The sequence below is a fragment of the Vulpes vulpes genome, chromosome 1 (genome assembly GCF_048418805.1).
Source record: "Vulpes vulpes isolate BD-2025 chromosome 1, VulVul3, whole genome shotgun sequence".
In the NCBI taxonomy this organism is placed as follows: Eukaryota; Metazoa; Chordata; class Mammalia; order Carnivora; family Canidae; genus Vulpes; species Vulpes vulpes.
The window spans coordinates 76,951,015-76,967,690 of record NC_132780.1 but is presented as its reverse complement, the minus strand read 5'-3'; the positions used below and the strand labels follow the sequence as shown (position 1 = coordinate 76,967,690).

The 16,676-nt window shown below is 40.1% G+C and overlaps 1 protein-coding gene across 2 annotated transcripts in view; it reads left to right on the top strand.

Moving 5' to 3' along the window:
• The window catches only part of SCAF8 (SR-related CTD associated factor 8), a 223,497-nt gene extending 209,930 nt beyond the window's left edge, over nucleotides 1–13,567 (top strand). The window contains exons 23-24 of one of the 2 annotated variants that reach the window (XR_012003189.1): nucleotides 1,614–1,859; nucleotides 13,157–13,567. The gene's annotated coding sequence lies outside the window, so the exon portion shown is untranslated. The remainder of the gene's footprint in view (nucleotides 1–1,613; nucleotides 1,860–13,156) is intronic. The other variant, XR_012003178.1, reaches the window with a different exon arrangement.
• The last annotated feature ends 3,109 nt before the right edge of the window (nucleotides 13,568–16,676 follow it).

The following is a 16,676-nucleotide window of genomic DNA, read 5'->3' as shown; positions in this document are numbered from 1 at the left end:
GATTCCATCTGGTATACTCTATTGTCCCCATTTATACATGAGGAAACAGGCTTGAAGGGCTAAGTCATTTCCTAAGGTCACAAAACTCATGTAAGACATGGAGCCAGGATTTAAACCAGACATTCTGACTCCAGCAGGGGCTGCGAGCTGTTATACTATGCTGTGGGTGTGCACGAACACACTTGCGGGTGCATGCATACACACGTTTGCACAGACACACAGAGGTTTCTCCTTCCAGGTATATTGACGTTCACTTTCTTTGAAAATGTTCGATGGTCAGTGCTTTACAGAAATTTCCTAGTGTAATCACATCTGGGATGACACAATACAATATGGCCAGAAAAGGAAGGGCATTGGATTTTTATTAAAGAGGAGCCCCCGCTAACCATGTAGCTTCTCCTGGGAAGCAGAGAGGGTGAGGTGAGAGTTGTCATCTCTATAGAGTTCCGACAACATTCCTCATCCACCTTCTGATGAAGATGAACTTGAGCCTGCAAGGAAAAGTTATCCACCAGCAGCTCCCAGATGAAAGCAGAAAAGGGGAGAAGGAGATTTTTCAGAACCCAGTTATCCTAAGTAATAGAAGAAGCTGGTGTGATAGAGGGGAAAGAAATTAGAGACTCCTGCCCGTGGGGACAAAGCATCCAGTTTCCACAGGGCTTTGCAAAACGTGTGTGCCCAGCGAGAGATGGACACAGCTCCACAGAGGAAACAGCACACTCGTGAGACGAGCACCCCTGAGTTACCTATGATGTTCTGCGTCCTGATTCAGGAAGAGTGGCCGCCACCCTCACTGTGTACTAACCTGGGGAGAGGAGATCCACAGCCTGATGACATGTTCACATTTACCGAGCGCTTACTCTGCCAAGCGCTGAGCTCAGTGATTCAGACCATTTATATCATTTACATCTTGTAACCACCTCATCAGACGAGTAACATTATTGTCATTTCACTTATGACATGAAATAAAATAACATCAAGTAATATCCCATTTCACAGATGAGTATACCCCCGCCCTAGGGTCCACTGTCTAGTTAGGGAGGGGAAGCAATAGTCCTAATGCAGTGGAAGCACAGAGCTCGTTCCACCCAGACAGGCCCTGGAAGGTGTTCACAGACGGACGTCACTTTGCCAGGTCCCGAAGTGCCAGAGGGTTACCAGGAACTTGTGGTGACTGGGCTTCTGGTGGGAATGGTGGGGAGGAGGAGAGGTTTGGACACTCCTTAGGAGGTGACAAGGAGAAGGTTGGAGACCAAGTGGTTGTGGGAGTGAAGGTCAGGAGGGGTCAGAGGCGGCTGAGCGGTGTGGGAGGCATGGAGGCCGCTGTCTAAGGTAGGGAGGAAGACAGGATGAGGGAGTCCAGAGGTGGCAGTGAGAGTGGACAGGGCCGGCCCCCGAGGGGTGGGGTGGGAGTTAGGTAACAAGGAATCATTCTCTTGAACTTTGTTTTTTGTCTTCCTCCACTAGTAAGCCTTTGTACTACTAACATTGTGCTGGATTGGGAATAAAATAGGAGCAAAGTATAACTTTCCAGGAGCAGGTGGTGGTCTCTCAGGGTGTGGATGGCCCGGGGGGACCCTCTGATGGGCTGCTTGTTCATGTACTCTTCACAGGAGCTGGGAGCATTTGGGGTAATGGTCTGTACCACTGTGGTCTGTCACCCGGCTGCTCAGCTTGCCCTTGGGACAGTGCTGATGAGACAGGAGAGGGCTCCTCACATGTTTCTCATTACCTCATTGCAATGACAAAAGGCAGATTTCCCAGCCACTTCCCTCGCCAGGAGGTACACCTGGACCGCCTCAGGTTTCCGTGTGAGCAGGTAACAACAGGAGCGCTGCTGGCTCATAATAATAATCGAGGTGGGTGCATTTCCCAGTTAAATTTCGAGTTGAGTTAGGACTCCACACAAGTTATCAATATGCTCTTGTTATAGAAAATGGTGCTTTAACAAAGAAATTTTCTTTCTTTCTTTTTTTTTAAGATTTTATTTATTTATTCATGAAAGACACAGAGAGAGAGAGGGGCAGAGACACAGGCAGAGGGAGAAGCAGGCCCCATGAGGGAGCCTGACATGGGACTAGATCCCAGGTCTCCAGGATCAGGCCCTGGGCTGAAAGCAGCACTAAACCGCTGAGCTACCCAGGGATTCCCACAAAGAAATTTTCTTAAACAGGTGACAAATTGGGTCTATCCCATTAAAAGGAACCAAAACTGTTCTATAGATTCTCTTGTGGCGTTGCTGAGCAAGGAGTACATATTTGCATATAATTAAGAAAGCCAGGACAGCAGCCCCCTGCATTGAGCTTCTGTGTAGTCTCCTGCATTCAGGGCTGCTTGTTTAAAACAGGGACTCTCATTCCAATGACATGGAATAATAAAATACACAAATGTGGTTCTTTGTACCTTCTTGGGAGAGGGGGATGAAGGGTGGGGGTAAAGAAGGAAGCAAACTGTTCCAGAAGCATAAAGAGTAGACAACCACTATATTCTCTTTCTTTCTTTTCTCTTGGAAAAATGGTAAGATAGCAGTATTTTTAGAATTCTCCACCATAGTGGAGAAAAATTGAGGGCAGAGAGGTTTTGTCAATCCTTTACCTTTGGAAGATCACTGCAGATGCTGAGAGACATACAGAGAGAGGCAGAGACATAGGAAGAGGGAGAAGCAGGCTCCCTGTGGGGAGCCTGTTGTGGGACTCGATCCTAGGACCCCAGGATCATGCCCTGAGCCAAAGGCAGACACTCAACCACTAGGCCACCCAGGTGTCCCTAAAAGACGAAATTTTAATGTAATTTTTTTTCTTTTTTAATGGAAACCTATTTCTTATAGTGTAATGATACAAATCTAATCTCTTATGGAAAGGTTATAAATAGTCCTATTGAAAACTCAGTCTAATTTAAAAGCCTGAAATTTGGATTTTAAAGCTTGTGGCTTATTTAAACTTTGTGGTTAGAAAGTTTGGATTAAGAAAAGAATGAATAGCTATAAGTTCAAGGTATTATTGCTCTAACTTAAGATAATAAAGGCTTATTCATTCTGTATCTGTTAATTCAATAAGTATTTGTTATATGCTAGACACAAAGTTTAAAAAGCAATTTTTTTTCTACATGACATTATTTCTCCATTCTATCACTAAAGTTTGTAAATTCCTTTTTTAAAATGCAATAGGATAAGGCTGTTAAGAGAATCAGGTAAATCTATATGTACCAACATGGCAATATGTATATTCCTTATATGCATAAATAGGTGACATATATGACATATTTGATGAATGTTCACTATAATAGTTATCGGACACCCTGAGACTCTTTCTTTAAAAAAAATGGACAACCATATAAATCTGAGCTCCAGGTCATGTTTTAGCTCATTTAATACCCTAGTTTTGAAACCCAAGCCCTAAAATTGTATATCATCACCAAATTGTAACTTTTTGAGGAGCTCATTTTGTGCCTATTCAACTATACACCAGTATACCTGAACTGATTTCATAGCTCTGCTTACGAGGAGAAAGCTGCTAGTCTAATATCTTTGCCAAGTCCATTCTCTAGGTAAATTTCAAAAGTTCACTTCCCTTCTAAAGATCCTGTCCATATGTCAGATGACTCCACACCAACAACCTTCTGCTTCAAATGTGGCGTAAGCTATCCTTGTCAGCAAGCAGAAGTGTATCTGTTTCTCCTTTTCTTCTGGCCCACTTAGAACTGTTGCATCCAAAACCCACATATGTGCCAGTGCTTTTGGTAAGAAGCAGTAGCAGCAGCATGTATCTAACAGGAGGTTAGGAAGACAATGCTATTGACAGGAGAGTGAAAAGTCTTACTATAATGAATGGGGTTGGGAAGAAGTAAAAGGAATTCAGGAAGAGTCCAACCAGAAAAGCTGTAATGAAGTCCAAGGGCAAGTTTCACGGGGATGAGGAAATTGAGAAAGTGGAACTCAGAGCCCTTAAGAGAAACTTGAGAGAAAAGCCATGCTCATGTTCTGTAAGTCTTACATTTCACAGAAATTTTATGTGTTCAGCAAACACATTTCCTATGCTGAAGGCTCCAGTGAAAATAAACATTGTCTATATAATCATCTGGTAAGCAAGAATTGACTGGACATCTTTAAGGTGTATAGCATTATAATAGATACTTTATTTGATTCAGAAATAATTAACTCAAAGAGACACTACAGCAAACAGCCCTGTGGAGATACAGCAAAGAAACAGCAGTTTGAAAAACACTGCCTGAAGTATACAAGAAGATTTGTTTACTAATCTCAGAGCATGTGCTGCATGGGCAGGGATTATTGGGAGTCTTCTCCAGGAACAGGGGACCTTGCTGGCACCACAAGCCCAGCTGCTGTGCTCTCCTGTGGACCCACCCCCTCCAATACACACTTGGCTGGAGCCCATCCAAAGCGTGCCACAGACCTGGCAGTGTGCATGCAGCCCTGACAGGGGCCGGCACTGCTGTAAAGTGACTCCTACCCTGAGAAGAGGGAAAGATGTCCATATACATCAGTCCTGCTGAGGTCTGAGCCGCAGCTTGGGAGCAGACATTGAGTCTGATTGCAGGGCCTGCCCACCCACAAAATCTTCTTGAGACAACACAGAGAAAGCACCCAGCAGTTCGGTGCTAACACATCTCTGGCAAATGTCTGGTCTGACTCAGCTCAAATCCAAGACAGCCCCAGCCTGGCCCATTAACATCCACAGGGACCAAGTCCTGCCCAGTTATTGCAGACAGCTGGTCTGAAGGCAAAAGCTGCTTAGGCACAACAGTGGAGCACACACAATGCACATGGGAGACACCCCTGAGGTGCCAGGTTCTGGTGAACAGGGGACACTGCACCACAGGGCACTACAGAACCTCTTCTTCATAAACCCACTAGTTTCAAGAACAGGAGACATAGCTGACTTTTCTAACACATTGAAACAGGCCCAGAGAGTTATATAAAATGAGACCAAGGAATTTGTCCCAAATGAAAGAACAGGACAAAATCATAACAAGAGACCTAAATAAAATGGAGATAAGTAATGTGCCTGATAGAGAATATAAAGTAATGGTCACAAAGATACTCAATGGGACTTGAGAAAACAGTGAAGGACCTTGGTGAGACCCTTAACAAAGAGATAGGAAACATAAAAAAGAAGAAATTAGAGATGAAGAACTCAATAACTGGGATTAAAAATACACCGGATGGAATAAATGGTAGACTTGAAGAAGTAGAAGAATAAATCAATGACCTGGAGAATATAGTAATGGAAAGTAATCAAGATGAACAAGAGAGAAGGAAAGACAAGAAACAATGAAAAGAGGCTTAGGGAACTCGGTGACACTATCAAGCATAATAACATTTGCATTACAGAGATCCTAGAAAGAGAAGTAAGAGAAAAGGGGGAAGAATATTTATTTGAAGTAATTAACAGCTAAAAGCTTCCCAAATCTGGGGAAGGAAACAAAAATCCAGATGCAGGAGATACAGAGAACTCCCAAAAAAATCACCCAAAGGAGGTCCACACCAAGACATATAGTAATTAAAATCACAAAAAGTAGTGATAAGGAGAGACTTTTAAAAGCAGCAAGAGAAAAGAAAACAGTCATATACAAAGGAAAGGCGATTAGTTGATTTTTCAGCAGAAACTTTGCAGATCAGAAGACAGTAGCATGATATATTCAAAGTGCTGGGAAAAAAAAACCTTCAGCCAAGACTACTCTATTCATCAAGGCTATCATTCAGAATAGAAAGAGATAAATAGTTTCCCAGACAAATTTAAAGGAATTTTAACCAGCCCTACGAGAAATGTTAAAGGGGACTCCTGAAATAGTAAAGGAAATACCGTAAGTGGAGTAAGAAAAGTAGGAAACACAAAACCAATAAAAATAAGTATATCTATAAAGATCACAGGCACTTGGGTGGGTCAGTCAGTGAAGCATCTGTCTTTGGCTCAAGTCATGATCTCGGGGTCCTGGGATCAAGCCCCATCTCGGGCACCCTGCTCAGCAGGGAGTCCGCTTCTCCGTCTCCCACTGCCTCTCCCCCTGCTGGCACAGTTTCTCTCTGTCAAATAAATAAATAAAATCTTTTAAAAAAATTAAAAATGCAAATCAGTTAAGGAAGTCACAAAATAAAAGGATGTAAAGTATGACACCATATACTTAAAACATGGTGGGAGAGGACCAAAGAATGGCTTCAAACTTAAGCAACCATCAACTATTATATGCATAAGACATTAAATACAAACCTAATGGTAGCCACAAATCAAAAATCAGTGATAGATATATGTAAAAAATAAAGAGAAAATAATCCAACTCTATCACTCTAGAAAGCCAGGGATGGGGTGCCTGGATGGCTCAGTCAGTTGAGCATCTGACTCTTGGTTTCACCTTGGGTCATGATCTCAGGGTTGTGAGATTGAGCCCTGTATTGTTGGGCTCCAAGCTGATCAGGGATTTTGCTTGAGATCTCCTCTCCGTCCCCATTTTTTTTCTCTCTCTCTCAAAATAAATAAATCTTGAAAGAAAGAAAAGAAAGAAAGAAAGAAAGAAAGAAAGAAAGAAAGAAAGAAAGAAGAAAGAAAGAAGAAAGAAAGAAAGAGAAAGAAAGAAAGAAAGAAAGAAAAAAGAAAGAAAAGAAAGAAAGAAAGAAGAAAGAAAGAAAGAAAAGAAAGAAGAAAGAAAGAAGAAAGAAAGAAAGAAAGAAAGAAAGAAAGAAAGAAAGAAAGAAGAAAGAAAGAAAGAAAGAAAGAAGAAAGAAAGAAAGAAAGAGAGCTGCTTGAGTGGCTTAGTTGGTTGAGGGTCCGACTCTTAATTTTGGCTCAGGTCATGATCTCAGGGTTGTGAGATTATGCCCCACATTGGACTCCATGCTCAGCAGGGAGTCTGCTTCTCTCCCTCTCACTCTCACCCCCTGAACTCTCCCTTCTCACTCTTTCTCTCTCTCTCTTAAATAAATAAATAAATAAATAAATAAATAAATAAATAAATCTTTACATAAAAGAGAGAGAGAAAGAAGAAAAGAAGGAAAGAAAGAAAGAATGCCAGTGAACCTTGAGAGAAGAGAGTAAGAGAAGAAAGGGACAGAGAAGAACTGCAAAAACTATCATAAAACAAGTAACAAAATGTCAACAAGTACATACCTGTCAATAACTACTTTGGAGTGTAAATGGACTAAATGCTCTAATCAAAAGACACAGGGTGACAGAATGGATAAAAAAGGAAGGCCCATCTATATGTTGCCTATAAGAGACTCATTTTAGAGCGAAAGACAGATGCAAATTGAATGTGAAGGATAGAAGAGCATTTTTCATGCAAATGGCAGTGGAAAAAAAAGCCGGAGTAGCAATACTTATATCAGACAAAATGGACTTTAAAACAGATTATAATAAGAGAGAAAGAAGGACACTATAGGGATGCCTGGGTGGCTCAGCAGTTGAGCATCTGCCTTAGGCTCATGGTGTGATCTTGGAGTCCCACATCAGGCTTCCTGCAGGGAGCCTTGGTGGATTGAGTCCCACATCAGGCTTCCTGCAGGGAGCCCTCTGCCTGCCTTTTCCCTCTGCCTATGTCTCTGCCTCTCCCTGTGTGTCTTTCATGAATAAATAAATAAAATCTAAAAAAATAGAAAGAAAAGGACACTATATAATCATAAAGGGAATAATCCAGCAAGAAGATATAGATATAACAATTGTAAATATTTATGCACCCAACACGTGAGCACCCAAATCCAAAAAGCAGCTAATAACAAACATACAGGAACTAATCAATAGTAATACAATAATAGTAGGGGACACTAACACCCCATTTACATCCATACAGAGGTCATCCAAACAGAAAATCAAGGAAATGGTGGCTCTGAATGATACATTGGACCAGATGGATTTAACAGATAGATTTAGAACATTCCATCCTAAAACAGGAGGATACACATCATTTTCAAGTGCAGAGAATGGAACATTCTCTGGAATAGATCACATATTAGGCTACAAAACATACCTCAGCAAATTAAAAAAAAAAAAAAAACAACTGGAGTCATACCATGTATCTCTTTGGACCAAAGCACTATGAAACTAGAAATCAATCAGAAGAAAAAAATTTGGAAAGAACACAAATACATGGAGGTTACATAACATGCTACTAAACAGTGAATGTGTCAACTAAGAAATCAAAGATGAAATAAAAAATACTTAGAGACAAATGAAAATGAAAACACAATGGCTCAAAAATCTTTGGGATGCAGCAAAAGTTGTTCTAAGAAGGAAGTTTATAGCAAAACAGGCCTACCTCAAGAAGCAAGAAACATCTCAACCAACTTAACCTACCCCCAAAGGAGCTAGGAAAAAAAAAAGAATAAACCCTATAATCTAATACCAGTAGAAGGAAATTTTAAAGACTAGAGGAGAAATAAATGAAATAGAAACAAAGAAACCCAGTAGAACAGAACAATGAAACCACCAGCTGGTTCTTTCAAAAGATCAACAAAATTGATAAACCTTTAGCTAGACTCACCAGAGAGAGAAATGACAGAGGAGAAATAAAAACCAACACCACAGAAATACAAAGGATTGTAAGAGAATATTAGCCAAAAATTTATATGGAAAAGTTATATCCCAACAATTTGGACAACCTAGAAAAAATGGATAAATTCATAGAAACATAAAATCTTCCAAAACTGAATCAGGAAGAAATATAAAATTTGAACAGACCAATTACCAGCAAAGAAATTGAATCAGTAAAAAAACAAAACAAAACAAAAAAAAAACCCTTCCAACAAACAGTGCCAGATGGCTTCACAGGTGAATTCTACCAAACATTTGAAGAAAATTTAATACCTATTATTCTCAAACTAGTCCAAAAAATAGAAGAGGAAGAAAAGCTTCTAAATTTATTCTATGAGGCCAGTATTGCCCTGATACCAAAACCAAGTATATAAATATACTATCAAAAAAGAGAACTGTAGGCCAATATCTCTGATGAACATAGATGTAAAAATTCTCAACAAACTCAACAAAACACTAGCAAACTGAATCTAACAATATATTTAAAAATGCATTCATCATGATCAAGTGGAATTTATTCCTGAGATGTATGGATGGTTCAATATTTGCAAATCAGTCAGTGTGACACCTCATATCAACAAGAGAAAGGATAAAAACCATATGATGACTTTCATAGAGGCAGAAGAAGCATTTGACAAAGTTCAACACCCATTCATGACAAAAACTCTCAACAAAGTAGGTTTAGGGGGAACATACTTCAATATAATAAAGGTCATTTAAGAAGAACTCACAGCTAACATCATCCTTAATGGTGAAAAATAGCTTTTCCATAAGGTCAGGCACAAGACAAGGATGTTTACTCTCACCACTTTCATTCAAAATAGTACTAGAAGTCTTAGCTATCGCAGTCAGACAAGAAAAAGAAATAAAAGCCACCCATATTGGTAAGAAGTAAGTTTCACTATTTGCAGATGACAGGGTACTGTATATAGAAAACCCTAAATATTCCACAAAAAAATTACTAGAACTGATAAATGTATTCAATAAGTTTGCAGTATACAAAAATCAATGTACTTGCATCTCATTTCTATATACTACTTATGAAATGGCAGAAAGGGAAATTAAGAAAACAGTCCCATTTATGATTACACCAAAAATAATAAAATACCTAGGAATAAACCTAATCAAAGAGGTGAAAGACCTCTGATAATTATAAAACACTGATGAAAGAAAGTAAAAATGATACAAACAGGCATTCCCTGTTCATAGATTAAAAGGATGAATATTGTTAAAATGTCCATAGTACCCATAGCAATCTTTAGGAGTCCCCATCAAAATACCAACAGCATTGTCACAGAGCTAGCACTAACAATCCTAAAATTTGTGTGGAATCACAAAAGACCCAGAATAACCAAAACAATTTTGAAAAAGAAAACACTGGAAGTATCACAATCCCAATTTCAAGATATAATACAAAGCTGTAGTAATCAAAATAGTATGGAACTGGCACAACAAGAGACACATAGATCAGTGGAACAGAATAGGAAACTCAGAAATAAACTCACAATTATATGGTCAATTAATCTTTGACAAAGCAGGGAAGAATATCCAATGGAAATATCCAATAAATGGTGTTGGGGAAACTGGACCACTTTCTTACACCATAAACAAAAATAGATTCAAAATGGATGAAAGACCTAAATGTGAGACCTGAAACCATAAAAATCCTAAAAGAGAGCACAGGTAGTAGTAATGTCTCTGGCATCAACCATAGCAACTTTTTTCTATGTATGTTTCCTGAGGCAAGGAAAACAAAAGCAAAAATAAACTACTGGGATTACATAAAAATAAAAAGTTTCAAAAAAAAAAAGTTTCTGCACATCAAAGGAAACAATCAACAAAATTAAAAGGCACCCACAACTATATGGTCAACTAATCCTCAACAAAGCAGGAAAGAATATCCAGTAAAAAAAAGATAGACTCTTTGGGGTGCCTGGGTGGTTCAGTTGGTTAAATATGTGCCTTCAGCTCTGGTCATGATCCCTGTGTCTTGAGATCGAGCCCCACGTCGGGCTCCCTGCTCAGTGTCTCCCTCTCCCTCTGCTCCTCCCCCTGCTCCTGCTCTCTCTCTCTCTCTCATAAATAAATAAATAAATAAATAAATAAATAAATAAATAAATAAATAAAATCTTTTTTTAAAAAGTCTCTTTAACAAAAGATGTTGGGAAAACTGGTCAGCAACATGCAGAAAAATGAAACTGGATCACTTTCTTACACCATACACAAAAATAAATTCAAAATGGATAAAAGACTTTAGTATGAGATAGGAAACCATCAAAATCCTAGAGAACACAAGCAGAAACCTCTTTGACCTTTGGCTGTAACAACTTCTTACTAGACATGTCACCATAGGCGAGGGAAACAAAAGGAAAAATGAATTACTGAGACTTCATAAAAAAAAAAGCTTCTGCACTGTGAAGGAAACAATAAACTAAACTATGAGATACTACCTCACATCTGTCAGAATGGCTAAAATTAACAACACAAGAAACAATGGGGGTTGGCAAGGATGCAGAGAAAGGGAAACCCTTTTGTACTGTTGGTGGGAATGCAAACTGGTGCAGCCACTCTGGAGAACAATATGGGGATTCCTCAAAAAGATAAAAATAGAACTACCCTATGATCCAGCAATTGTACTACTAAGTATTTACCCAAAGGATACAAAAATACGGATTGGAAGGTGTACATGCACCCCGATGTTTACAGCAGCATTATCAACAATAGCCAAACTATGGAGAGAGCCCCAGTGTCCATCCAAATGTCATGGATAGATGAATAGATAAAGAAGATGTGGGATACACACACACACACACGCACACACACACCCACACCCACACTTGAATATTACTTGGCCATCAAAAAGAATGAAATCTTGCCATTTACAATGACATGGAAGGAGCTAGAGTGTATTATGCTAAGTGAAATAAGTCAGAGTAAGACAAATACCATATGATTTCACTCATAGGTGGAATGTAAGAAAGAAAATAGATGAACATATGGGAAGGGGAAAAATTAAAAAAGGAGAGAAATAAGCCATATGACACTTTTAGCAATAGAGAACAGATGAGAGTTAGTTAATGGAGGAGGGGGTAGGGGATGAGCTAGATGGGTCATAGGGATTAAGGGGGGCACTTATGATGAGCACCAGGGTGTTGTATGTAAGTGATGAATCACTGAATTCTACTCCAGAAACCAATACTGCACTGTATATTAACTGTCTAAAATTTATATAAATTTTTAAAAAAGGAAAAAAAAACAATAGAAAGTCTGTTCAATTTGGCTCAGTATGATATTTAGGGTTTTTTTTTTTTTGGTAACTTTTTCTTGTTTACAAAAGTAATTCATGTTCATTGTAGACATTTTGGAAAATAAATTCCAAAAGAAAAAAAGAAAAACTAAACTAAAAGGCAACTTACTGAATGGGAGAAGATATTTGCAAATGACATATCTAATGAAAGGTTAATATCCAAAATATATAAAGAACTTATACAACTCAACACCCAAGAAACAAATAATCCAATTAAAAAATGGGCAGAAAACATGAACAGAATTTCTCTGAAGAAGACATACAGATGGCTAATAGATACATGAAAAGATGTTCTACATCACTCATCATCAGGGAAATGCAAATCAAAACCATAATGAGATAGTACCTCCCACTTGTCAGAACGGGTAAAATAAAAAACACAGAAAACAGCAGGTATTGCCTAAGATGTGAGAAAAAGAACCCTTGTGCATTGTTCACGGGAATGCAAACTGGTGCAACCACTCTGGAAAACAGTATGGGGGTTCCTCAAACATCACAAATAGAATTACCATATGATCCAGTAATTCCACTACTGGGTATGTGCCCAAAGAAAACAAAAACATTAATTCAAAAAGATATATGTACCCCTATGTTTATTGCAGCATTATTTACAACGGCCAAGATATAAAAGCAGCCCAAGTGTCCACCGATAGGTGAATGGATGAAGATGTGGTATACATACAATGGACTATTATTCAGCCATAAAAAAGATGAGATCTTGCCATTTGCAACTGCATCGATGGAGCTATAGGGTATAAGGCTCAGTGAAATAGGTTAGAGAAAAACAAATACCATATGATTTCACTCATATGCAGAATTTAAGAAACAAAACAAAGAAAAAAAGAAACACAGGAAACCAGATTCTTAACTACAGAGAACTGGTAGTTACCAGAGGGGAGTTGGGTGGCAGGATGGGTGAAACAGGTGAAGGGGATAATACACTCACCATGATAAGCACTCAGTAATGTACTGAATTGTTGAATCCCTATATTGTATACCTGAAACTAATATAACGCTATGTTAAGTACACTGGATTAAAATTTAAAACAAAGAAAGAAAAGAAAAGATTTTAAAAAAGTTAGGCCCTATGAGCTTGGCAGTGTGAAGGAAAACTGATTCCAGGAGAAAGAAGATCCATCACTCATGTGTGCAGGTGAGCACACATACTGCATGACTCTACTTCTCAACTACACACCATACACACATGCAAATGATTTTAAGGCAATGGATCTAGAAGGTGGATCTAGAGTTTGGGGTTAAACACAACTATTTGCAATTATAATCACCCCTACTGCTTTCTTTCTTTCAGGAGTTGAAAAATGCAGTGAAGTAAATCGTGCAAGTTTTCGAGCAGCCAGAGGAAAGACCCATTTATAAGTGACCAAGTTAATCTTCATAAAGGAGAAATGTGGCCTTCCTTGAAAAGGCTAACTTCTAGAAATCTCAACTTGTCCAGAATTAGCCTGACACATTGGCAGAGTGGCCTGCAGATGCTGGAGAGACAGCTAGACTGGAGCCATTGTGGTCTTTGCTTCTCTACTAGATCCTGGAGTTGCTGGGATGGACAGTGCCAGTAGCCCATTAATGTTAAGGGCATGAAGTAATAGAAGGGCACTTAGTGGAAGTAACTTCTGCTGGAATCCTCATTTTTGCCCACGAACAGGCTGTAATACTGCTTTTGAGCTCTGTGGAGATATGTATTAAACACAGTCATTCTTGAGGGGTGTTGTGTGTGTGCCTGTTGTTTTTGTAGCCAGTGGGTTCTAGGCTGCAGCAGAGACTTTACATGGCAGGAAGACATCTTTCCTCAGGTGCTGGGAAAGAAAGAAAAAGGAGCAAAAAGCCACAACTTAGAAAAAATAATCTTCCCAAAGTGAGAAAGGTGTTTTATTTTATTTTTTTTTAATTTTATTTATTTATTCATGAGAGACACAGAGAAAGAGACAGAGAGAGGCAGAGACACAGGCAGAGGGAGAAGCAGGCGCCATGAGTGAGCCCGATGTGGGACTCGATCCCGGGACCTCAGGGTCACACCCTGGGCTGAAGGCAGCGCTAAACCGCTGAGCCACCTAGGCCACCCAAGAAAGGTGTTTTAAGAAAACTTTTGTTGACATAGAACTTGGCAGGGATGATTTGCTGGTTGATGTCATTAGCTCAGTGTCCCTTTTTATTTTATTTTATTTTATTTTATTTTATTTTATTTTATTTTATTTTATTTTATTTTATTTTATTTATTTGAAAGAGAGAGAGAGCACAAGCAGGGGCCAGAGGGAGAGGGAGAAGCAGATTCCCCCATAAGCTGGGAGCTGGATGCAGGGCTCCATCCCAGGACCCTGGGATCATTACCTGAGCCAAAGGCAGACACTTAACCACCTGAGCCACCCAGGTGCCCTGCTCAGTGTCCTTCTATCAGAAATACTGCATAGCCCTGGAAAGAGTTTAGAGATGAAACTCATTTCTGTAAACACGGCCGGGGACCTTCTATGTGCCAAAAGATGTGGAAAAAAGGTGAATTGGGGATGACCTTTTACTTCGAGTTTAGATTTGGGTAATTTAAGTAAAGATTCCACCAGAGACAATAACGACATGGGTATTTCTAGGAAGTGGGATTATAGCTAATATTATTTTCAACTTTTTAGAAAAGGATAGGAAACTCTGGCTGATTAGTTTTGATGACTATAAAGTGAGTGGATGGTGAGGAGAGTGCGGCTGCCTTTTTAAAAACTTCATGTTGTTCTTGTCTTTGCCACGCCTGGAAATTTGAATTTATCTTTGGGAATAGATTTGCTTTGATCAGGCCTTTGGTTCTTCTACAGGGAAGCCAGTCTTGCCAGATAATGAAGATAGTCCAAAGTAACTTCCTGATTGCCCTGCACCCCCCCTGGATCTTCTTTCTCTTTGCTCACTCAACCCCACCTTGAGAGAGTTTTGTCTCTTCTGTCCACAATCTGTACCTGGGGCACTTCAGCCACACCCAGGTCTATGCTTTATTTCTACAGGCCAGTTATTTTTCAGTCTCTGTTTCTAGGCCCAACCTTTGCTCTGAACCCTAGTCTCTTATATTCTCCCCATGCCCTTCCCAGATGTACTCTCCAGTCTTTTCTCCACCCCCAGCTAGACTGGTGCTTAAAATCCTCCAGTGGGTTCTCATTGTTGGAAGGATAAAATCCAAAATTCTTAACATGCCTACATGAGCATGCGTGACTGCCTTTTATTTGCCTCTTTGGCCTCATCTCCTGTGGCTCTGTCCTTAAAGCCTTTCTTCAGATGGGCCCAGCTCTTTCCCACCTCAGAACCTCAAATTCACCATTTCCCTTTTCTAGAATATTCCAACTCAGTCATCCTTCAGAGCTCAGCTAAATGTTGCTTTCTCCAGGGCTTCCTCTCTAATTCCTTTTGGCTATGTTAACTCTCATTATTATATTCTCTGCATCTTTAGCAAAGATATAAAAAAAAACTATATGTAAAATGGTTTGTTTACTATCTATCTCCCTCAGATTGCAATGATCTACAGTGCCAGGTGCTGAGTGGCACTCCACTCCAGAAGTGGATTAATAAATGAGTTTAGTTATTGGGGAACAAAGTTTCTCTTCCTAACATAACATGTAAGTTTGTCTTTATTGCAGACAGAGCTGCCTCTCTGCAGATTATTCTGTATTTAATAGAGCAGGACTCGGTGAAGGTGAAGAGAAACTTGTCTCTTTCTTGCTAGGCCCTCGTGGCATTGGTGGGGGGGCCTAAGACTCTGGTGGGGGGTACATGCTGGTTGTCTGCATGGGACTCCAGCTAAGGAGAGAGACACCCTTTAAGGGAGTTCTGTGAATGGTTTCACATTTTGGGGACCATTATTAGGTCTTAACTTTTTTTCTTTTCCTTTCTGTACTCCCCATTTCCCTGAGCCTTCTATTAGATTTGGTTGAGCCTGACAACTTGGCCATAGCTGTGCTCTGAGGAACGAGGGGAGAAGGTGTCCCTGCCTCCATGTGGGGCAATGCTGTAGAGAGGAAATGCTGAGACAGCTTACAGGAGAGGGCATGGTAGTCAGGAACAACAAGGCCAGCTGAGGGGACAAGATCTGTAAACATGACAGTGTTCATCTGGAACATGGAGGTGTATTTTGGGAGGGGAAATGACAATACCTGGACTTTTTGAGGTTGCATAGCATGCTGGTTACCAACTCATTGCCCATCTGTTCCAAACTCACCCTTTTGGCTTCTCTGTAAAAATGGATCTGGGCCTTTTATATAATTTCCTCTGCTAGCTGGCTTGTTAAATGTCAGTATGGGGTGTGGAGGAGATACTGCAGGAGGACAGAGTGCTGCCTGATGGCTGCCACACCCTTGCTTGGCCAGCTTCTGTATTTTGGGCAGTTTCTCCAGCACCAGGATCCTGCAGTGCAGGCAGCCAGCAGCTTCTCCCAGCACCTTGCTTTTTGGGTGATTTTGCAGTGAAATGCTTCCATGAGATACCTCTCTGTGAGCAGCTTTTCTCACAACCTCAGGGGGAGATTATTAGAAAATTGCAGAGGGTGGATTTCCAACAAGTTCCCTGGCCTGACAACATAGTGACTTCTCTGCCATTCAGTGAGCCATGGCCATGCTCTCTCCAGGAGGGTGTGGGTGCAAGTCTGGCAAAGCAGTAGGCTCATCCTTTGGTGCTCTATCTCAGCCCTAGGCGCAGTGGCTGCTCCTAAATCCTTGTATTTGTTATGCCTATTTTCTTTTGAGCTCTCTTTACTTCTCACTTGCCAATCCCTCATTGCTCCAAATCCTGTTGTAGTTAAAGATTCGTTATATTAAACTTTCACTGTTTAATTGCTATGTGGTTTC